The sequence below is a fragment of the Cupressus sempervirens genome, chromosome 11, assembly GCF_028749045.1.
Source record: "Cupressus sempervirens isolate cs-2001-9-10 chromosome 11, ASM2874904v1, whole genome shotgun sequence".
Taxonomy (NCBI): Eukaryota; Viridiplantae; Streptophyta; class Pinopsida; order Cupressales; family Cupressaceae; genus Cupressus; species Cupressus sempervirens.
Genome location: NC_143128.1, coordinates 351,848,032 through 351,872,508, shown reverse-complemented (window position 1 = coordinate 351,872,508; position 24,477 = coordinate 351,848,032).

The window sequence follows — 24,477 nt, the reverse complement described above, 5'->3', positions numbered from 1 at the left end:
GTAGCTCAACACTTTACCTTCCCAATGCTTGGCCATACCTGGTTCTTCATGTTGTCCATCGGCATGAACTATGCTCAGCATAAAATAATTTAACCTCTGAACTTCTCTGGTATCACTCAAAAATAACTGAAATGATTGATTAATGTTGATGTGCTCGACAACTATATCTACCTTGGCATATAATGAACTTGTATACTTATTCTCTATGTAACTTCACCTCTACAGTGGCTCAGTCACAATATTGACTAACCAACTCTTCCTTGTGAATGACTAAGTGTTTTGCACTAATTGATAATACTAAGATTTTCTTTATTGTCAACAATCTCCCCCTTGGGTATTAGTGGTAAAAACACTTATCGTGATCTAAATCTAACATAACATAACTTCAAAATATTTTATCCCCTTTAGTATGTACTACATAGATGTATCTCGGTCATCATATAGCACATTGTAACTTGTATTTTGTAAGATCTTTTTAGAAATCCTTTTTTCAACATCACTCCTTATTACTCCATTTCCTTCATTATGTTTCTAAGTAATACTATATTTAGCATTTCAAAATCTTCATACCTTTCCCCCTTTATACTCATACTTGACATATAGACATTTCCCCCTTGCTTTTATTACTTATGTCAAGTGGTGATATTCACTTGTGGCTCAATGATTATACCAAACTTAGTCAAATAGATGTTGCAATCTCATGACAATAACCGTTGTTTTATCCTAATTATTCTTAAGTGTCTCAAGGACTTTCCTTTCAATCTCTAGTCTTGCTATGAGATCCACCATGTTGTCTGCTATTGACAACTACTAGCTCTGAGTGAGATCCTTAGCAACCTCTAAATGCCTTTACATGACTTCCAAATGGGGTAGTAACAAATATTGAATAGACATGATCTCAGATCTTATGTTGCACTTATGCAATCACTCTATTTTATTATCTTGCAAAAATCTAATCTTTGAAAAATATACTAAACTGAAACTAGGATCCATGTTCAGGTCTTGACTCCACTTCTATATATTTGTATCAAGCTTATCCATCTTCTCTCTTGTTTCTTTGGTAAATATCAAGAAATTACATATATTAGCAAACAATATGTTTCCATTATTTACTAATTTCTCCAAATCATTAACAAGAGTGGAGAGTTCAACCTTCTTAGTTACAATTTTAGTAGCAACCTTTTCCAATACTCTATTCTCAAATTTTATTTCTAGCCACTCATGAACTTCTCTTGTGTACCTATATCAAGGTCATTAAGCTTCTCAACAATCTTTATTAGTTGTTCAATTATGGGGGATTTCTCATCTAAATCATCTACAACAATAATATCAAGAAATCTATCTTTGATATCATATAATACATGTCTCTGTGGATGCTATTTTCTCATCTCCTCTCACTTTTCCTTCTTATCCAGAAAGTCACGTACTGTTCTCATCTTCTCTACACTCAATTTGGATGTCTCCCAATTAGGAATCACAATCTCTTCATAAAGAGTAATAGGCTTACCCTTCATGGCTTGTGGTGACTACTTCACCTTCTTCTTCAATCTCTTCACTTTAGAATCTAGTGTGCTAGAGCTCAAAATAGTTTGATGTTCTTGTGTTGGAACTTCCAAACTTGACCTTTGTGGTTTCCCTCTTGTCTTCTTGGCCTTCTTAGGCCCCTTAAATTTATTGGTCTCCTCTATTTGACTTTCCCAAGTACTTAACTATTGTATAGATTCATTTTTCTTCTCCTTGTCATTACTAATATTTAGTTTACTTAAAGAACTTTACTATCCTACCTCCTTCTCTCCCTCCTACAAAGATTCTAAGGCACTCAGTCTATAACTAGTAGTAGATTGATATTCTTTACCTTCTTGACTCTTCACATTCTTCTGACCCTCTATAGTAGCATTGGTATTTCCCTCTGTGACAATGTTTATCTATTCAAGCACTTGGGTGTCTTCTCCTTCAATATTCAATTGAATATAATACTCAACTTCACCAAAATTTACATCATCTTGACTAACATATGGGCTTAGTAAAATAATAGGAATAGTTGAAATATCATATGTTGATTCTACCCATTGAGTGCTCAACTGTGTATCAATTTTGGGATAATATTTGAATTGTTCTAGTACAGGATTTGGATTCAAAAAAAATTCATATGTTGGCTTTGATAATGGAGCTTCCTCCTTCTTCTATAGCCTAGTCAATATAGCACTCTTCTTCTCTAGTTCAACCATTACATCTTTAACTGGACCTCTCTCTGGTTAATCTTCAATTGTGACTATTTCAATTTATCCTCCACCTTGTTGAACCATATCATCATTGAAATCTTTTGTATTATCCAATTCAAAATTCTTAGGCTCATCTTTCTCTCCCTCATCCTTGTTCTCATCATCAATAATTAGTCCATAAATTTTCTTCCATATTATTTTTCTTTCTTCTACTACATTCTCTACTTTTTAGAATAAAAAATGATCTTCTCTTTGAAATAAATTTATTGTTATACTCACTCATGGCCTTAGAAATTTTTCTTTTGTTCAACTATGGCATGAAATTGGCAAGTGCGACTTCCCTTATTTTCTTCTCTATTTTCAATGCATACTGCCACCTCTTATCTAACTTATCATACAACTCATTTGGTATCAAATTACCTATCTCTAAAGGTATATACTTGAAATTACACATCATATCCAGAACTTCTTCTTCAAGTTTGGCTCCAATGTATCATACTTAATGAATTTGAATCCTACCATACATGTTAGAAATAGATAATACTAAGAGGGGGGGGGGGTGTGAATATTTATTCTACAAACTTTTTCCCACAACCAAATATTGTTAATTGCTTTATAACTTGCATATGAAAGTAACCAACAATGTTGAATAGTAAATATAACCATGTACATAGAGAACTCATAACACCAATATTTGTTAACTAGGGAAACCTAACCAAGGGAAAACATCGGTGGGGATGATACACACTAGATGATCCACTAAACAAAAGAATTGTGTTAAGGATATTAACCTTGTTATGAGTCTATGAAGTACATATAGTGCCTCAAGTCCTTGTTATAATCCTCAACCCTAATAGGAGTTTCTTCAACCCTATTAGGAGTTAGTAGATCAAATATAATGTATGCAAGAAGTACCCACTTCTCTAACATGCATTTATACAATCACAAGAATAGATATACATACAATACTTTTTGACTACTATAATTTGCACTTTCTCTAATCATACATTAGATATAGTTTGCATATCATCTCATCAACTTCACATCAATGAAGAATATGGCATAGATCACACCACTTATCTGCACAAGATAAGATCTCTACTTATACTTTGTAAATTAGTAAATCTCTACTCAGTCGGCCTTCATGTATTCACACACTTGTCATAATATAAAATAACTTATGGATTAACATCCACAAAGTTGTCTCACCATGACTTAGTTACTATTTTGTTACCAAAATATGTCCTTAAGTCATACAAGTCAATTCTCTATTCTACTCTATCAAATACTAGGTATTTCAATCATAACTCATGTTCTACAATCCATATACATCTACACACTAGCACATGTCATCATGACACAATCATAGAGCTTTCCTCAACTGTGCATAATTTAACTCTCAATGAGTCATCCATATACATCTCATATGTCTTTGTGTTGTTGATTACATAAATGCATACTCTAAATGCATAAATGAAATACTTAATACATGTTGCCATAAATGAAAACTCTCAAAATATCTATTTGACCATATTGCCAACAATCTTCCCCTTTGGCATTGATGGAAACATTTGAGAAAATTGGCTAAGTCCCAAAATGATGTCATACATAACAAAAACAAATAAAAGTGAATACACAAAATTGCCTTCAAAACATCACAATTTTATTCATGTTTTGATGGATCATTACATTCCTTATCACTCCTTTACATTGATACATAAGTGTACTCCCCCTTACATATACAATACATACATACAATTATCCTTTACATATTACTCCCCCTTTGACATCAATGGAAAAGGTGTCAAAAAATGTATCCAAAAATACTGAATAGTACACATAGTGCATAAGATGCCACTTCAATTGCACTCAACTCAATATAGGAAAACTTGTCATAGGAAGTCTTTGCTAAAAGACACTCCTCTAGTTGCCTCTATAAAATGTTGATCTTAAGAGACAAGGCTTCTCTAAGACTAGAGAACCTTTTTTCTGCCTTCTCCTTATCTAATTTCAAGCTACTAATCATACTATGGATTTTCTCCACTTCTATTCCACATTCTTCAATACTGGTCATAGGGAGTTGTATTTTTGTAGTGATTGTTTCAAGTTCTCTCATCTTTCCCTTTATCTGACTCTCAAAGTTTGTCAGGTACTTGTATGACAATGCATGCTATCCATACAACTTACCTTCATCAATGTGTTTCTTGAGTTTTTTGATGCTTACATCCAATGCCTTCAAATCATTTCTCACATTTATGCACACTGTGTCAAATAATGTTGCATTATGCTTGGCTTGAGCTTGTGTTGATGATACCTTAGCTAAAGTAGTAAATTCCTCATCAAAGGTCTTCACCAATTCCTTCAACTTATATTGCAAGTCTGGAATGGCTACAGTTGTGGTAACTATCTTCTGCATTTGGTCCAAGACTTTAGTTTGTGTCTTCTCCAAATACTTTACTGATTTGTTCTTCTCAAATAGTTTGCTCAATGATCTTATCAATCCCTTCTGATCGTCATCATCATAATATGTCACCATTGTTTTTCTTGTTGTTGCTACTACCATAGGACTTACAATTGGAGTGGATGTAACTGCAATCTTCTTTTCTTCCTTGGCTTTCTTCTTCTCTTCTAACAATTTCTTAGCCGCTTCTTTGGATTTCTTCCTTTTCTCTTCATCTTCTTTCTTCTTCCTTTCATCTTCCTCTTTCTTCTTCTTTTCCTCCTCTTTCTTTCTCTCCCCTTCTTTTTTCTTCTTCCTTACCACTTCCTCTTTTTTTCTTTTCTTTTCTTCTTCTTGTAGCTTTTTATTCTTCTCCTTCATATTTTCTTCTTTTTCCACTTCTTTTCTTTTCTTCTCAACTTCCTCCTTATTCCTCACCTCTTCAACATCATTAGAGTTGGTATATGCTATGATATTGCCAATGATGGTTTAGCCAAATGCTACAAAAGGATTCTCCTTTGCATCCACAATTATATGTGTATTGTCTACTTGCATGGATTTAGTTGCTTAACAATGTGTGAGGATGAGAGTTCCTACTATGTCTCTATTGCTTCTTCTGCATCACTATAAGGTGCACTGGCTTGTATATACACTAGGCTCTCATCTTTGGGCTACACATTCACCTCTTGTACTGAGGTCATGAATTTTACAATTGCCTCCTCTGTTTCTTTCCTAAAATTCTCATATTTACCTCCCACTAGAAGAATTTATCTTCTTTTGTTCCTCAGTGAGGGCTAAATATCCTTCAAAATTCTATTTGAGTCCTCCTTTGAGTTAGTTTCACACAACTTGTTTATCATTATTATTATCAAGTTGTTGTCTTCTTTTAACACTCTTTTCTTTTTGTTTGACAACCTATTAAGTAGATCTTCTGGAATCTTACTTTGTATACTGGTGAACCTCTTATTCCATTGTATCATATTTCTTACTATGGCATTCCCTAACTACCTTCTATCCATATTATTATACAAACTATAATACTTGTCCAACTATAAATAATTTTCATCATTAATAATTTGCATGTTAAGATTTTCTAATTTTGGCTTCCATTCTTTCTTTCCTACTAGAATTCTTCCTTCCTATGTTGCTTGCTCCATTGGCCTATCTTCGGCTTCATTCTCAAATTCTTTAGAATCGCTAACTTGCAGTGTCTTTCTTCTCTTTCCTAGTTCACTGGTGGTCTGCTTGACCCTTTTCTTGGTGGATGGTGTAGGTTCTATCTCAACCTTCACCAATCTCTCTGATTTCCTCTACATAACAGGTGATTCCACCTTTGACTACCTTCTAGGATGATCACTCCTTGTCCTTGTTGGTTGCACTAGTGCAACTACTCCATATGGCACAATAGGGGCCTCCACACATGGTTTTGCAATAGTTACACCTTATGAAGGTCCTGCAACAACAATAGGAGTTGCTTCTAGCACTTTAGACTACCTAGTTGTCTTCATCTCTAGTACAAATCCCTTCACCTCATTCAACTCTTCTCAGATCATGTCTGATTCCTTAAGGATAGAATCAATTATTTTCTCCACTTTCTTCTTTTTTTCCTTGTTGTGTAGTTTAAAATGAACTATTCTCATCTTCTCATCATAGGTTCCCCATATAGGGCATTTAGTGTCCCTCTCAAATTGTAGTATGATATGCACATACCCTTCTATAAGTTTTGCACTCATCTCATATCCCATGGGCTCTATGAACTTAACCCTTAGTTCCACAGCTTCCATCCATGTGTTTTTTATCTCCATCATGAAGCATAAATCATCCTTGTACTTCTCTACCATGGAGAGAGGTATTATAAATCTCTATTTCATTTTAGTCTAGAAAATCTTCATCATTCTATCAATTTCATCATCTTTGATATTCTCTAGATTTGATCTATAACATTGAGTCACCAATTTCATTGCGCACTTAGCGCTATCCCAATTTTTACTCCTAGGAACTTCCTTGTTGCATAATAGAATAAATGAGTTAGTAAGGACTTAAATCTAAAGATTGGGCTTTTTATCTTCTTCACTTTTGCAATATTATCTAATAATTGCAATCTGATAATCTCACACAAATTTTCTTTTCTTCCCTGAATTGCCATTACATAAGATGCATGTAAAAATCCAACTATAATTGAATCAACCCTTGAACTGTGGTTAAACTTGCACCCAAATATCTTACAAAATAATTTCACTTCTTTTTCTCAAATTGAATCTAACTTCATATTCCTTCCATCAAATCTTGTATTTAGGTTTGTCTCGACCATCTTCCTTACATTCTTCTCATTTAAAAGATTGCATCCCTCTTTACTCAATCTTATGACCTTGTGATTTAGGACATTATCAATTTCAACTTATGCATTACCTAAGCAGAACATACTATCATGTACCCTACTTAGAATAATTCAGGTCCAATCATTATTTTCAAACTCTATATAAAATATATACTTTACCAAATTCAACTCACTTAGGTCTGCATACTTAGACTTCAAGGATAGGTCACTATTACACATAGTCCCTAAGTCCTTGTTTATATCTTCATCATCTATGCTCTTAATTTTATAATGTATATAGCTTTTGATGTCTTCAACATGAAGCACATTCTCTGGAACTTGCAAAAATGCCCCTAGCAGGTCATCCATAAGTGAAACAAATAGATGTTTCTTGGGTACATACAATGCCCTTTCACTCACATTATAAACTATCTAACTAGCCATTGCAATTCAACTGTATGCACTAAAAAAACTTAGTTTTAGTTCTGTAAAATACCTTAAAATTGTGTTTTAGGGCATCTGCAACTTTGCGCTTCAACAACTTCTTTTCATACTTGAAATTGCTATCACATCGCTCTTCAATTCACTCAAAACACTCCATATGAATAGATGGTACACATAATCTTATTCACAATCCTTAAATCATTTCAAATTGGACTACACATTAAATGCATATCTACCACAAATTCAAATACTATCTTTGTTCACCTGTAGTGCCTCTCCCATTTGACTTTTGTAAGTCATCCTGATGGATGCAACCTTGATGATCTTTTTTTGTGATGGATCATGATTGTGACCATGAGTGTTCTACACTATTGAGGTGTTTGGATTTATGTTTCTATATCAGTTGCTTTGATTATGCTTTTGATTGATCTATGAGATTATGATGTGATTTATGGTTCACTAAGGTTTGTGCCAGTGGTTACCAGGATTGATGTGGTATCATGAGGTTGTTCCGTGATTACCTTGAGATGTGTGCAAAGATTGCACTATGTACTATTACCATGCTACAATAGACTAGGTTCCTATAGCAGTAGTTAGTCATGTTTATGACTGTGTTTGATTATGCATTTTAAGAGCCTTTTTAATGTTGGATTATTTGGTTCTATGCTGAAAACATTTACCTTGTTATATTTATGATTAGAGAGATATTTGTTACTCATGTTATGTTTACATTTGAGATGACCTGAGGTTCGGATGTTACACTTTGATCCTAGTATCATAGATATTAGACTACTATGTTGGTTAGTTAATCATATTGCATGATGGTGCCATTTTGAGATGATAGTGTGTTTTATGATGATATCTGGTTAGTTGGCAATTGGACATACCTCTTATTATGTTAGGTGATGGATTTAATGCTATGGTTATTTACTTCATTCCTGCATTGTTATGCTTTATGCGAACGTGAGTGATGTAAATAGATTATTTTAATATAATTAAATAAATGGTTAAATTAGGTGATTTAATGCATTTATTGCTTCAGCTATGTTATTATATGCAATTGCACTTGATCATGTTGTTTAGTGTGCAAGATTTATATCCCTGGCAATGGCACATGGAGTTAGTGATTCAACCTCTCATTTTTACCAATGTCGTCCTTGTATGGTTGACGTATCCTTAATTAAATGTTTAATTTAAACATTTTGGTGATTATCAAATCTGAACTCATTTGCATTATGTGATTAGATCAGTAAGCGTGTCTGTGCATTTAGAGGTTCGCATTGTCATGAAAGTTGTTAAGGAGATTTATGTGTTTTTAGGTTTGTGGGCTTTTTAATCGATTTATTTTAATTTCTAGCAGCTTTGCCATAGATGAATTTCTATTTATAGGAATAGGCTATTTTTGTTTGGGTCGATTTGGGATTTAATTAGGTTGGCTGGTTATTTGTCCTAATTGATTATTCGCACAAAAAGTGAATAAGTATCCAAAAAGGAATTTAATTCCTCACTTCTCACTTTTGAATTAGAAAGTTGGAGAGTAAAACCCAAAATCCTCTTCATGAGGATTTATTGTTTTTTTCATTGTGGGAGTTATGGGCATGGGATCATCATGAGGTTGGGCTCATTAGATCTAGCTCAGGGAAACCTTGGATTGCCACAATTTTCAGCTACTTCTGCGAGCTATTGTTTTTCTGGTTCAGATTCCTATTTTACCCTTTTGGCTGTGAGGTAGGGCTTTCTTGTTTTATTGTTTTAGCTCCATTTTTGCTTCTATTTTTGGTAGCTGTTTGTTTAGAGGTTGAGAACTAGTGTTCCCCTCTATTTTTGTATGCTAGTTCTACCCGGTTGGGAGGGTATGAACATTTCCCTATTTTTTGGGATGAGGGTTTGGGATTTAATGCCATTATGCTGGCCATTTTCGCATACAGTATCTGATTCCATTCATTTTTGGATTTTTGGGGTTTTTGAACCCAATGGCCAAATGGGTTCTAGTTTTGGATTTTTTTCTAAATTTGGGGTTTTTACCTCATTTTGCATGCTACCATATTTTCTTAAGTTTTCTTAGCATAATGTGGGTTGTGGACTTGGATGATCTATTTGGATATCAGTCAGACTACTTCTGCACTTTTATGTTGCATTGGGATGCATGTTACACCTATTGTTATTATTTCTTTTAGACCTTTTCTTTGTTTCATGGACATTGGGATTCATGTAGAATCCATACTCTTGGATTGAGGTCAGTTGAGTGATTTCATGATGTATGGTTTTGTTGGCTTTGGGATTCGTGTAGAATCTGTCCTTCCTATGTTGCTTTCAGTTGGGTGTTTTCTTTGCATTGTGTTCTCATCCTGTACTTGTGTTTTGATCTTCATGATGGTGGTGCCCCACACACGAGTATTGCACGTACATTTTTTGGAGGACTTGTGGGTCTCGACCTTCCATGTCTTTTCTGAAAGTTTTGATCATTGGGGTTGGGATGAGATTATGCATTCCCACAAGCACTTGTCGTAGGATGAGCATGGGTAGGGTAGGGTAGCATAATGAGGGGGCTTCTATCTCGCAGCCTAGTCACCTTAGTCCCATAGGGTTGACAGAGGATAGGAAGTTTTAAATAAGTGATAATTAAATAAAATGTGTGACTGGTAATAAAACTTAAGATAATAAAATGTGTGTGCGGGGCCCTCCGTTGAGGAGTTGAAATGCACGATTCAAGCTTGGGCTTGTCAATGCCAAGAAACTCTCCATGATGTTAGCCCCTACTTAGTAGCCTTTTGAGTGTTTGACCAGGATTTGTACTCCTTGCATTGTCTTAGGTTCTTGGTTGCAGCCATCATACTGTCTAGTGTGAGTGTTAGCCTTGATGTTGTGCTTTATTTGTGTTTGTGGTTGGATCATTATATCCATCAGCATGGCAGGTGTGGACCTATGGTTTCCACATGGTTGGGAGGTGTAGCTACCTTCACCACTGCTAGGGACTGATGTACAGAGATGGTCTCTTATCCTAGTGTGACTGTTGCTAGATGTTTTCACTTGATGCTTCAGGTTTCAGAGTATGCTTTTTTGTGATTTATGCTTTCATTGGAATGCTTGGATATCATGTTTAGATGATGTTAGTTTATTTGATGCATTCTCATATTATGATGTTTAGCATATGATTAGATGATGTGAATTACTGTAGTAGCATATCTATTGCTTATTGATGTTTAGCATGTGATAGGTGATGTTATCTACTGTAGGATTATCTTATGCTTTACTACTAGCATGTTAGATTTCCTTATATTGTTGCATGTTTTAGTAGTGATGTCCCTACTACAATAGTACTAACAATTTGGTTGGTGTCTTGGGATGTTATGCATGAGAGATGGCTAGGATCCATGATGGTCTTATGATGCTATTTACAGTTGGGAGGAACCGCATACTTAATTTGGTTGTTTTGTTCCTAAGATGTATTTTTGTTCATTGCAATTTCTTTTGTTCATTATGATGTTTATTTCAGTATGCTCTTTGCTGTTGTAGTTTAGATGGATAGATGTTCCTCGTTCTATGTTATTCTTGCACTCGAGTGTTCATGCCTCGAGATGTGGATCCAATACTCCCCAGTGTGGAGGTTCTTTTCTTTGTTTGGGGTCATTTGTTGGTCTTTCTAAGTTTCTTATAGTGTTTTCATGTTCTCTGGGCAATATTTTTTCAGCATGGTGTGATATTTAAAATGTATCACACGCCCTCTTAAGAAATTTCGTACGACATTGGAAGAGTATCACACGCCTTCTTGAGAAATGTCGCGCGACACTTTCTAGTATCCCATGCCCTTTTGAGATATGTTGTACGACACTATTAAAGTGTCATATGCCTTAAGGAGTAGTATCGCACAACTTCTGAAAGTGTCGCCCTCCTATAGTAAGAAATGTCATGCGATACTTTTAATGTTGTATTAAAGTATCACACAATTTTTGTAAAAAAACCTATGCGGGCCAATAGCGGGCACTTTTCATGGTGATCCAAAATTTTTGAGAGTTATTTTGGATACCCCTTTGGGCATTCTTTGACCCTATGTTGTTGCATTTTGAATTCTAGTGGTTTCCCTTTGATGCATTTTTTCGTGTTCTATTGTAGTCTCTTGGGGTTTAAAATATATCATTTAAGTTGGTTTTGGACCTCTCAGAGATAAGTTAAAGATTCTAGGAAGTTTTAGGGCTTTAGAAATCCAGACTTAGCCAATTTTTAGGGCTTTAAGATTTCAGGCTTAGCTAAATTTTAGGATTCTGCATATTACCCCAACTTGGTTTTTTGTTGATGAGTGGTCATTCTTGAGCCCTCATCTTGTTGTGGTAGTTGTTGGCTTTTGTTTGCATGTATCATTTGGTAGTGGTGTTCAGAGATCTGTTGGTTGTTGGGATCGTGGTGAAGTCTTCCGTTGCGATCTTTGTGATCCCTATATGATGTTGTCATGTGCATTCATACTTGTAAAAAAAATACCTTGGCTTGATTTGAATCCTTGTTTCCAAGGATCTTCGGGCGGGGCATTACATCACCAATAAAATTTTTTCCTAAATTTTTTTTTATTGTGGTCATATCTAGACTTTCACACTTGACCATAGCTTCTTGCCTATGTCCTCTACCTTTTGTTAAATATGCAACTTCCAACTCACTCTCTAACATAAGTTTTGACCAATTGATGCTCTACCTCTCCTAAAACTACTTAATTTAGGTAAGATGAGTCACAAAAAATTTGTGACTTCAATGTCTCATTAGGTGCATCAAAATATTGTTCCTTTACAATTGTATAAGAGTTTTTTGGATCCTTAGATATCACAAATGCCTCTTTGAGTTCATCAACATGTTCCTTGACTACTTCCTTATGATTGTTATCACTACCATTTCCATACCTTCTATAGTTAGGATTCCTTTTGAAGTTTCTTTTGTCCATTCTACAATATCTTGATGTGCATCCAAAGTTATTATATAAATGACATAGATGTGCATTTCTTCTCTAATTGGTTCCATTCTAACTTGCAGATGCTCCGCAATTTCTTGCAATATGTCCAGTTTGTTACACTTGTAACACACAAACTAGTTCATTTCTCCATTAGGTCTCTCTCCATCATTGGATCTTCTATGTTATCTCCCTCTTTTATTACTTTTAGGGTTAGTGTTCCTAAACATTCTACTATTTTTATTATTACCATCAAACTTAGGTTTCTTACAATCTACTACTTTATGTCCATATCTATGACAACTATAACAATATAAATTAGTAAAAGGTTTAAAATAATTACCTGTGCAATCTCTTTTCATATGACCAACTTCATTGCATATGAAACATCTACCTCTAAATTCATGCCTTGCTTCCTTAGGTGGTTCATCTTGCTTAGGGTTATCAACTCAATCTTTTTTCTTAGGTTCATCGTGTTTCGCTGATAAATTAACTAATTCGATCTCTTTTGATAATTCAATAGTTGTTCTTGATTCTACCTTACTCAGATCAGATTCTTTAGGGGAATTAATAAATGAATCTGATTCTATTCCAATTTCAACTTTCTTGGTTGATTTCTCTCCAATAAGATATCCAAGTCCTATCTTATCATAAGAATGTCTTTGGTGAAATATTTATTCATCAATCTTCTCACTGATATAATAAATTTTCTCTAGCTATCGGTTAGCTTGTGTCAATTCTCCTTTCACAATGATATTTTACTTTTCTAATTCTCCATGCTCAATCTTGATAGTATCTAATTTAGATGTTACTTGATTCAACTAGGATCTAAGGTCTGCATTCTCAATTTTCCGTTTAGGTTCATTCTTACTACCATCTTTCTTAAGACTAAACTTAAGTTCAACAATTTTCAATTCATGTTTCAAGATCTCATTTTCATTCTTGAGATTTCCTACTTCATCATTGTCACTAATCTACACAATAAATTCCTTATTAGATTTTAGATCATCAATCTTGTCCTTCAGTTTGCCAATGTAGACTTTTGCATCTTCATACCTATCTTTTAGGTTATCTCTCTCATCTATAACAAGGTCAATCTATTCAAGACCTTCTTCAAGAATTTTCTTAAACTATTCCATATTCATAGGGGTCTTACTCAAGCTATTAAACTTCTCTAGAGTAACTAGGATCTGATACCAATTTTTAGAAATAGATAATACTGAGAGGGGGCTAAATTAGTATTCTACAAACTTTATCCCACTACTAAATATTGTTAGTTACTTTATAACTTGCATATGAAAGTAAACCAATAATGTTGAATAGTAAATATAACTATGCACATAGAGAACTCATAACATCATTATTTGTTAACTAGGGAAAACCTGGCCAAGGGAAAACCCTAGTGGGTATGATACCCACTCAATGATCCACTGAAAAAAAGAATCATGTTAAGGATATCGACCTTTTTAGGAGTCTATGAAGTACATATACTATCTCAAGTCCTTGTTAGAGGACTAGGCCTTGTTAGAAGACTCAACCCTATTAGGAGTTTCTTCAACCCTGTTAGGAGTTTGTAAATCAAATATAATGTATGCAAGAAGAGCCCATTGCCCTAACATGCATTTATACAATGAAGTTCTTCAGAAGAATAGGTATACATATAGTACTTTTTGACTATCATAATTAACACTTCCTTCAATCATACATCATATATACTTCACATATCATCTCATCAACTTCACATCAATCACAAATATTGCATAGATCACACCACTTATCTACAAAAGATAAGATCTCTACTTATACTTCACAAATTAGTAAATCTCTACTCAATCAGCCTTCATGTCTTCACATGCTTGTCATAATATAAAATTACTTATGGATTAACATCCACTAAGTCAACATACCATGACTTAGTATCATTCAACTGAATTCTCTATTATGCTTTGTTCTGCTCTGTCAAATACTTATATTGGTATTTCAATCATAACTCGTGTTGTATAGTCTGTACACATCTGCACACTGGTACATGTCATCATGACACTATCATAGAGCTTTCCTTATCTATGCATAAGCTAAATCTCAATGTATCATCCATATACATCTCATATGTCTCTATGCTACTACAAATTGTCTAACACTTAGACAATTTTCTAACTCTAAATGTATAAATGAAATGCTAAATACATGTTGCCATAAATGAAAACTCTCAAGATATCTATCTAACCATATTTCCAACAATACATGCACTCCCCCTAATTTTTTCACAAAATTAATCTACAGTCTAGGGTGGCTTGAGCACTATAATCCTAAATTGACTTGTGTCTTCTAATTAAGTATTTTCTTCATCATCTTAGTCATCCTTAGCCATTATTACTTATTTCCTCTTCTTCTTGGAAACTTTTCTCAGCTCTTCCTCTCAAGTTTTGTTCTTCCTCCTTGTCAAAATTTTTCCTTGAGTAGGTTTAGTAGCTTTAGATGCTCCTTTCTTGGGCTTGGTCACTGCTACAATAACTTCTCTAGTCTTTTGTCTTGTCACTCTTTGAGTTGTGGGGACTAACTTTGTGACCTTCTTTGCACTCTTTCTTGCCTAAGGCTCAATATTCACTATCTCTTTACCTTTTCCTTCTACTTCATCTTCTTCATTTCCTTCTTCCTCTTCTTCACTAGACACATGCTCACCTTTTCCCTTGGTGATCTACAATGGCACTTCTTGTTCAACTCCTTCACCAAATGTTCTCTATCATTCATTTTCTTTTCTTTTCTATCTTAGGAGCATTGATCTGCACTATGATATTCAATTTTTCTATCTCATATCTACTGAATGGCTCAGTATCCTCATCAAATGGTTTATCTAGAATAGTTCTAATAGTTGTAGTTGCTTCATCAATATTTTATCTCTTACGCTAGTGGTCTCAACCATGCAATCCTCGATATCACTTCCTGAATGTACGTCTTGTTTGTGTCAACTAGAAAGTATATGTTATCTTAATATTTATCTACTAAAGATTGGGGAATCCCTATCTTGTTCTTCATCTTTTTCTTGAACTCCTCAAAATATCCATCCATAACTTTCTCAAAGTTATCTCCTAGGTGATTGATGAACTCATTTTTTGGTTGAGTTACCGATTTCTTCTTGTTCCAAGTGACATTGCCAATGGTGGGAAAAAAAAATTGAACATAAAAATATATACAAATAAGAAATGAATAAATTTTACACATACTATTTTTTTCCTTTCTGATGCTCTCAAGATTCTTGACCAACTTCATCTAATGTAAGTTGACAAGATCGTAGTTGTAATCTTTCTTTAATATTTTCCATGCAACATTGATTGCAATACATGGTACACTATCAAGTCAACTAGATTGATAAAATTTGTGCATTATGAACCTCACTGCAAGCTCAATCTCAATATTTGTAATGATTGAGATTGGCATTCCACACTTGTTTAAGTGACTTGGTGTATGATTTTCCTGGTGATGTCAATTGATCCGCCTTCCAACCATATCTTCATGTCATGTACTTGACATACGACAATATTTATCCACTCTGTTTTGAAAACCCTAATAAAATTTGGGGCATGTGTTAACCCTTTCTTAGTGATATGTTTGTGTTCTTCCTTCAACCTTCCAACTACACATAACTTTTCATACATACTTCTCAACTCAAAATCACCAACTTCTCCAATTTTGCACATATAATAGGATCTTACATTGTGAATCAAAATGACTCTTAGGAGGATCAAGGATAGGACTTTGTAAGAATCTCCCTTTGCAACAATCTAAAGATATTTCTTGAATTTAGGTGGATTAGCAACTTCATCTTGAACTAATTCAACATTATCGACCTTTGATTCAATCTTCTTCTCTATAACTGATGAATTAGATTCCATTATTTCACATAAGGTTTGATCAACAAAACTCTGCTTCACTCAACTTCAACACAAATCTAACAAATCTTCCTTCAACATCGATGACACATAATAGATCTTCTCAAACTCAATCAAATTCACTTAGGAATCACTCAAGATCATTTTCTCTTGAAAACTTGAATGTAGTGTGACCAAAATAAATGATAAAATTTTCTATATAGGTTGAAAATGTGATTTTAGGGCCTCATTAATATTTTGTACACATAGTGGGTGCAACACAACTATCTTGGCCATTATTGAAAAACTCAACAATAACAATTCAAAACTCCTTCAATTAAACTTGACCAAATCTAGAACTTAGTTGCTTACAAATTCATTCAACCGCTTAACACTTTTCAAACTTCAATACTAAAACTTGGTCATTACTGACTTAGCAACTTGATATTTGAAACATTCACTCGACTAATACTTCAAATCTATCCTTATGCATTTGATCTTATGCTGATTTGGACTTTGATACTTACAATATTAGGAACTAATGTATGATTTGACATTGTAAATACATCTCCATACATACCTCTTTATTTAGTTTGTGGCATTGAAATCACCTAATCCATTGGATTAGGTGATCACAACCTCATCATTTTGACTATTGCATCATTTAGATTTCTTCTTCTAGACTTGATTCATCTAGCTTCTTACTTCTACATCATTAACCTTTGCTTTTACATTGTTCTCTTCATTATTGGGTACTAGTGCTCAATTCCTATAGTCTCTGCTTAGGTGAATGACTTTCTAGTAGTGAAAAAATATTGGAACAAAGTTCTTCCAAATTTTTTATCTTCATCTAAGATGTATCCTTGCATAATTTGTTGCAATATGTTCATACTTTCCACATATTTGACAAGTGACCCAAGTATTGCAGTCCCAATTTATTGTATTTCTTTTCCTAGTTGCATTACCTTGACCTTTAGGTATCCAACTTTCTTTTGCATTAGATCTATAATCTTGCCTTGTGACCATACTTTTTACATCTATAGAAATAACCTTAAAATCTAAATGTACTTGGTGTCTTAATAATATTTTATTTATACTAATGTGATTTATGTCCATGCTTGTTACAATAAAATAAATAAGCATTAAACTTAGGTTTAGGATTGGACTTACCAATTTTGTTCTTGCAAATATTTGTTGTATGACCTAGTTTTTCATAGTGATAGCATGTAGGCTTCTTGCTCTTTGGTTTTCCATTCCTTTTTTTTCCATGCTTTGATGAATCTCCTTGCTTAGTATATGATATGAATTCTATATAGCCTACTCTAGTAGTACAGCCTAATCTGTTAGTGTCATAAGGTCTTCATTATGCTCTTAATGGTCCATCAAGTTCTCTCATGTCCTCTCTAGATCTATTCATTCTTTCAATAATTTCTTTTCAACTCTTAATTCATTTTTTAGTTGATTATTCTCCAATCTCATATTTTCAATCTCTTCCACCTTGGTAGTAATTTCATGATTGACACTTTATAATTGATTTACCATGTCAACTTAATTGTGTTTCAATCTTTGTACTTCAATAATCCTTTTATCAAGTTTTGTAGTCATTTTCATCTTATCTTCATTGTTCATTTCCTTATCATCTTTATACTTTTTCTTTTGTTCCATGACTTCACATAGCCTTACTGAGTGCATTTCATGTTCTCTCTTTAGTGAACAATAGATCTGCTATTGCTACATTAGATTCAATAGATATGCCTTCATCACATAATTCCTCAATGATTTCTTCATGGTATTATTTTTCATTTTGTTGGATTGTCATCTCCATCCTTCTTCTTAAGGATTTTCTCATTTCCTCCTTTGCAGTCTTAACTTGTTCCAATACAAACTACAAATCAAGCTTCTAATTTTCAATCACCTTGCCCATTTTGTAGGCTTCCATATTGAAGACCTTTAACTCTCAAGTGGTTAGACTTCTTTCTAAGAGATTTGAGCTCTGATACCACTTGTTGGAAATCTAATGGGAAAGTGAGATGCTAAGAGGGGGATGGGGGTGAACCAAGATCTCTAAAAGTTTTACCACTTCAAACATAAACCTTACTTAAACTTAATTCACCACACATATCAACCTTAACCTTAATCGTGCATCATCATGAAATATCATATCTAACATCTAATAACATGAATAAAATACACAAACAAATAATCAACACATGACACAATATTTGGTAATGTAGAAACTCTCCAAGGTGAAGGTAAAACTACAATGGGATGGAACTCATAAAATATTTAGTGCTAGAATAAAAAAATGCTTGTTAGGGCAACAATTTTGAGCACTTTTGATGATATACCCTATAAGGGGTCTTCTCTGCTAAAAGCTAATAAGGTTATTAAGTCTACCTTAACAAAAGTACTATAACATCACAATTAAGTGAGTGCTCTTCTAGAAGAATTAAGGACCACTTTTTTAAGAGATTAACCTAATATACTTGTTAGAATGTAATAGTACCTTGATCCTTTGATTTGCACTAGAATGTTGATAACATATCTTCTTTATATCTAAATTGTAATCTCCTCTCTATGACTATTTTTAATATCTCTTCATTGAACTTCTTGGTTGCCTTACTCCTTCATAAATTTAATTCATCTTCACAAACATAAATTCCTCTAATATACTCACAACTATATTTTCTATCTTGAAAGCCTTTTTTTATAGCCATCTCACGAAGCTTCTAGATCACAATCAATGATCTGCATTCATTCTTATTTTTTCTTGACATTTCTAATTTTTTGATTGGTCCATCATACCACATAGGGATTAGTTATGTGTAATCATAGGCATAATTACCTCCTTGATTATCTCCTTGAACTTAGAAATATGATTCATGCTCAACAAAATAGTTTACATAAGATTTTCTACCATTACAAACTCATATATTCAAACTGTGTAACTTGACACTTATCCCTTCCTAACGCTTGACATAATTGGTTCTTCATGTTGTCCCTTGACATGAACTACACTCTTCTTAGATTTCTTTAACCTTTAACTACTCAACTCAATTGTAGGATTCGGTAACACTTGAAATGCTCAACAACTATTGATGTTCTCAACAACTGTATCTACCTTAGCACATACTAAACTTGTATACTTTTTCTCTATGTACCTTGACCTCTACTATGGCTCAATTATAGTGTTGATTGACCAAATCTACCTTGTGAATGACTAAGTGTTTTGCACTAATTGACAATACTAAGATTGCTTTTAGGGTCAACAATTTAAATACCAATTAATAGAAATTATAAATTAACATGAAATACCTACATGATGTCACACAGATGGAACTTGACATATACCATTTGCCAAAATATATGAGATAATAGATAGAGGAATTTCTCCATACTAAGGAAAGGGGGGTATAATATATTGAATCCAATCTCTTCTGATTAGTAATTTCTCTTTTCCCATTTAATTTCCATATGCTTATAGAGAAAAATCATGATCTAGACTAAAATTGTGTTGGTTTGTAGCATTGTACTTGACATGCAGTTGAAGAAAAAAAAAGTTATCTTTAGGTTGTGTTAACTATTTTTGCTTCCATTTATCTCATCACTGATATCTAATCAGAGAAACATTCAATGGGCTAGATTTTTTGTAGATGAGATCTGATGACTCTTGTGTTTTCATGAGGTATCTTCCCATCTTCCCAAAATGACAAGTTGCTTCCATGCATTTTCTTCCTAGCATTTTAGCACTTCCTCATGGCTCTAGAACCTAGAATTTTTCCATGTGGTAGAGGGTCTCGTCTCTGATATTTAGGCTAGCCCAACATGCGCATGTGTAGATTGATGACAAAGATCCAATAGAAGATTAAAAGATTATCATCTATTTTGTCAAATGACAAGGTGTGAGATGTTGCTATGTGTCTCCATTCTGGTGCTTCCCCATGTTGCAGAGATTCTTTAATGCTCTAAAGGCTAGAATTGCATCATGTTACCATACATCACCATTCTAACATTTCCTCACTCTGTAGTGCCTCTACGAGGTTCTGAGATTTGAAATTTTGATACACGATGGAGGGTCCCATCTTTCATGCTATCTACTTCCTTTGGGGAATTCTTGCCACATGTAGGTTGCTTATCTCATGGGGAAGATCTTCATCAATGACCCATGTGTTTTCATGAGATGATCTTCTTATCTCACAAACATGTGAGATGCTACCAAGTGTCACCATTTCAACATTTATTTGAGGCTTTGAAACTCATAATTGTGTGAAAGCCATTAGATCTAGCTCATCTTGGATCTCATCCATCCACTAGAAATAAAGAAAATCTTTGTTGAGGACTACATTTTAATCTCTTGTTGGGGGATATTCTCTCGCATTTGGGTCGTCTATCTTAAAGGGAGGATCTATATCAATGACTGTATCTTATTTGTCATTGGGAGAGATTCTTGTTGCATCTGGACCATTCATTTCAATGGGAGATCTTTTTCTATGATCAACATTCAATTCTAGGGAAATTAGATTCCCTCTTGTAGTCAACTTTCTAATTTTTTAGGTGGATAACACATCTTTTTATCCCTCCCATGGTGTGTTTTTCCATGGCACGCCATCAAGGCTAGTTCTTCAATGTCGAGCAACTTCTTAGGCCTTGTTTACACAATGCCAATGCACTCCATGCCTCTTTAATGCATGAAATGATCAAATATTAGGTGATTGGATCTCTTTTATGATTGGGTGCATTAATTTGGGTTTCTTCTTTTCACTTCATGATTAGATTTCATTCTGATTCTTAGTTATTTCTCTCCTCTGCAAATCAAATCCATCTTGATTGGGGTTTTAACTTCAAGCTAGATCACAGTTATGCCTAAACTCTTTAAAAGGCAGTTGTAAATATGTTTTCAAGGTTCCTCTCTATCTTCATTGGTTCATGATAGTAGCCTTCTACTTTGTTGTTTGTAATCTCTTTTTCCTTTCATGAATAAGAATTTCATTTTACCTCTTATCATATTAATTTATATGTGCAAATATCTTGCCTTATGTTGAATGCTTTCCCTTTGAATTCCTAGTTTACATGTGTCAATTTTCTCATGAAATATGTTGCATTATGAGAGTCATTTTCCTTGTATTAGTTCATCAATCTTGACCTATGTGTGAATTTTGAGAGATAGATAAGGTTGAGATTTTTGTATTTGGGCTTTGCATTCATATTTTGTGTAGTTGTAGGTAGAGTTATAACCACAATCAATCTTGGTACATCACCCCCCTTCCCTTTAGTGATTTAATTTCTACAATCTCTCTCCCTTTTCCTTCTAAGCCTTAGTTAGGTCTAACCCAAATTGTGAGGAAGTCAATCTTCTCCAAAGATTGAATCTCTAATTGAAACGTCCCACACTTTTGAGATTATTTCATGTTACATAAGGTTGTTTGAGGGTCATACCTCAAGAGGACGTGTAGAATTTTGTGTCAATGGTTTGTCATGTTTGGTGGGACCACATTTAAGCTTACTAAGAAGTCTACTAGTTTTTTGGTGTCAATTTAAGGACTTCAACTTCTTTGTTGAGAGGATAGTGTTTCTCTTAGCATTCTAGCCATCAAGAGGCTCACATTCAAGCACTTGGTGACTCCATCTTTACATCTTGGTTTAAAGACCAGAATTACTACAATTCATGCCCAAGGTTCAAATGAGGACATCTTTTAGAGGTAATTTTTGGTTTACTGAGCTTTAATTTTCAAATCCTAGAAGAGAAAGAAGTAGACTCTCTCTATCACTAGTTAGGAATTCAAAAGTAGCACATACACCTGTTAGATCTCTTTCTACTCCTCTAGTTGATAGATCACAACCTAGGGCACCATATTTTCATTTGAATAGATCATTATTTCACATGGCCCTCCCTATAAATCATGTGTTTTCTACCTTTAATGGTGGCACCCCTATTGTTTTAGCTCAAAGACATGATATACCAATATCTTCTCTTAAGAGTCTACCGGATTTTACTCATCAAACTTCAATTTCCCCAATAGAACACATTCGAGAAGTTTTGAATATCTATAATACATATGGTATTACAGAGGATGGTGTTGATGTTAGATTGTTAGCTTCATCACTAAATGGAAAGGCCTTACAATGGTATAGAGGGTTACTACATAACTCTATCCATGATTGGGATGAGCTAGGAGAAAGGTTGTGCAAGCATTTTGAAGATAAAAGGACCTTCTATCACTTTTGGAGCAGCTAACTACAATCAAGAGAGCACCTCATGAGTTTATGATAGATTTCAATTATAGACTCCTAAAACTATGGGATAGAATCCCCATTGTAGTGAAGCCTACTTCGGGTAATGCTTTCTTGCATTATCTTAGAGCTCTTAATAGTGATATTTCTACCACACTACAAACCATGGGAGGAGACACTTTGCCAAATGCATATGAGATTGCTATAAGGGTAGAGAACACTCTAATCCAAGGAGGAAAGCTAGTCCCAAGGCCTCCAATGCCACTATGTCCTAACATTCCTACACACCAACCCGTAATGGCTCCCATCCCAACTACAAATACAAGTTAGACTCTTGTTGTTACTCCTTAAACTTCTACATCTTTGAATAGGATAGAAAAAATTGAAGCCATGATGCAATATATGGATAAAAGATTTCAAGATCAAAATGTAGTGATGCAAAAAATGAGCAACAAGTTTGTGACTTTGGAGAGACAAAAAACTCAAGGTAGTAGGCCTTTTCATCCTAATTATCAGAATAATTCATTCAATAGTAAGCCAAACCATGGTCAAGCTCCATACAACCAAAATAGACTCATGGGTAATACAACCCCTGTAAATACAAATGAAAATATAGTAAGGACACTTGTTCCTCAAAATAATTTGGCTAAAGAACAAGAGTATTGTTCAACTTGTAACTTTTCATATGAGAAGTATCCATGCCATAGAGCAGAATCTTCTCAAGTATTGGCTACACAAGAGAAAAAAAACAAGACAATAATATGATGCTAATCATCCTACTATTGGTTTTCAATCCCAACAACAAGAGGACTACACTTTCATGAATTATCAACATGAAGATTATTTTCATATAAATCATGATGGTAATGATGGAATAGCTCATAACACTAGGAGAAAAAAGAGAGCTATAGAGGATGCTCCATCCACTTCATTGAATTAGGCTACAACTTTGAGGGCTATTCTACTAGAATAAACCACGGACAGAAATAAAAACTACATGCAAATATAACCAATAACAGAAAATAATAGAACACACAAAAATGAACACAAGGCACCAAGATTTAACGTGGTTCACCCAATCCCTGGGCTACGTTCACCAAACAGCAAGTCCGATCTTATTACAATCCAGTGATTACAACTTGATTACAATCTGTAATCCCTTACAACTCAATACCGCCACAAGAACCAATTTCATATCACCACATATGAAAAATACCCAACCCTAAGCCCTTTTTATACAAGTATTAAACCGCTTTAGGGTTATAACATGTTGGCCATATGTCGGCCATAATATATCGGCTACCATGTCGGCTACTTCCCAAAAAAAAAAATTTCGGGCCGATGCCCCGAACCCCACTATTTATGAAGTATGTACAGTACTTTCCTGATCAGTCACCACAATCTAACATATTCCACATGCCACAAGTGCAAATGTACCAACACAACATTGTTTCTCCATTGCAAAATTAGAACAATGAGAAGACTAAAGAGCCACATGCTACTCCCATTCATATACTAGACCTTATGGTCACTAAGGTTCCAGAAAAGTCAACATACACTCTCAACATATAGATCAAATGAAGAGGACCAATATCAGTGTTCCTATGTGGGATGTTCTTGCAATACCATCTCAATTGGAATTATTGCAACAAGAATTAAAGACTGTTAAAGTTTAGAATGGACCAGCTATCATGGATCGAGTGAAAATATTTGTGCAACCTATAAGGTAAGAAGAAACAAGTAAGAAGATTAATCCTCCCCCCTTTTATCTCTCTTTAATTATAGGAGATATGTTAGTTCACAATTGTATGATAGACTTTGGAGCTAGCAGCTTAGTTATGCCAAAGTGTGTAGCTGATCTTCTTGGTATTAAATATGAACCAATGTCTAAGGGGGTTGTTCAATTGGATGGTAGTTCTATTTCAATAGTAGGAGTGTTTAGAGGTGTAAAAATGGCATTACATGCATGTCTTTGTTGTACTATTATACAAGACATATCACTTGTTGAGCTTCCTCCACAC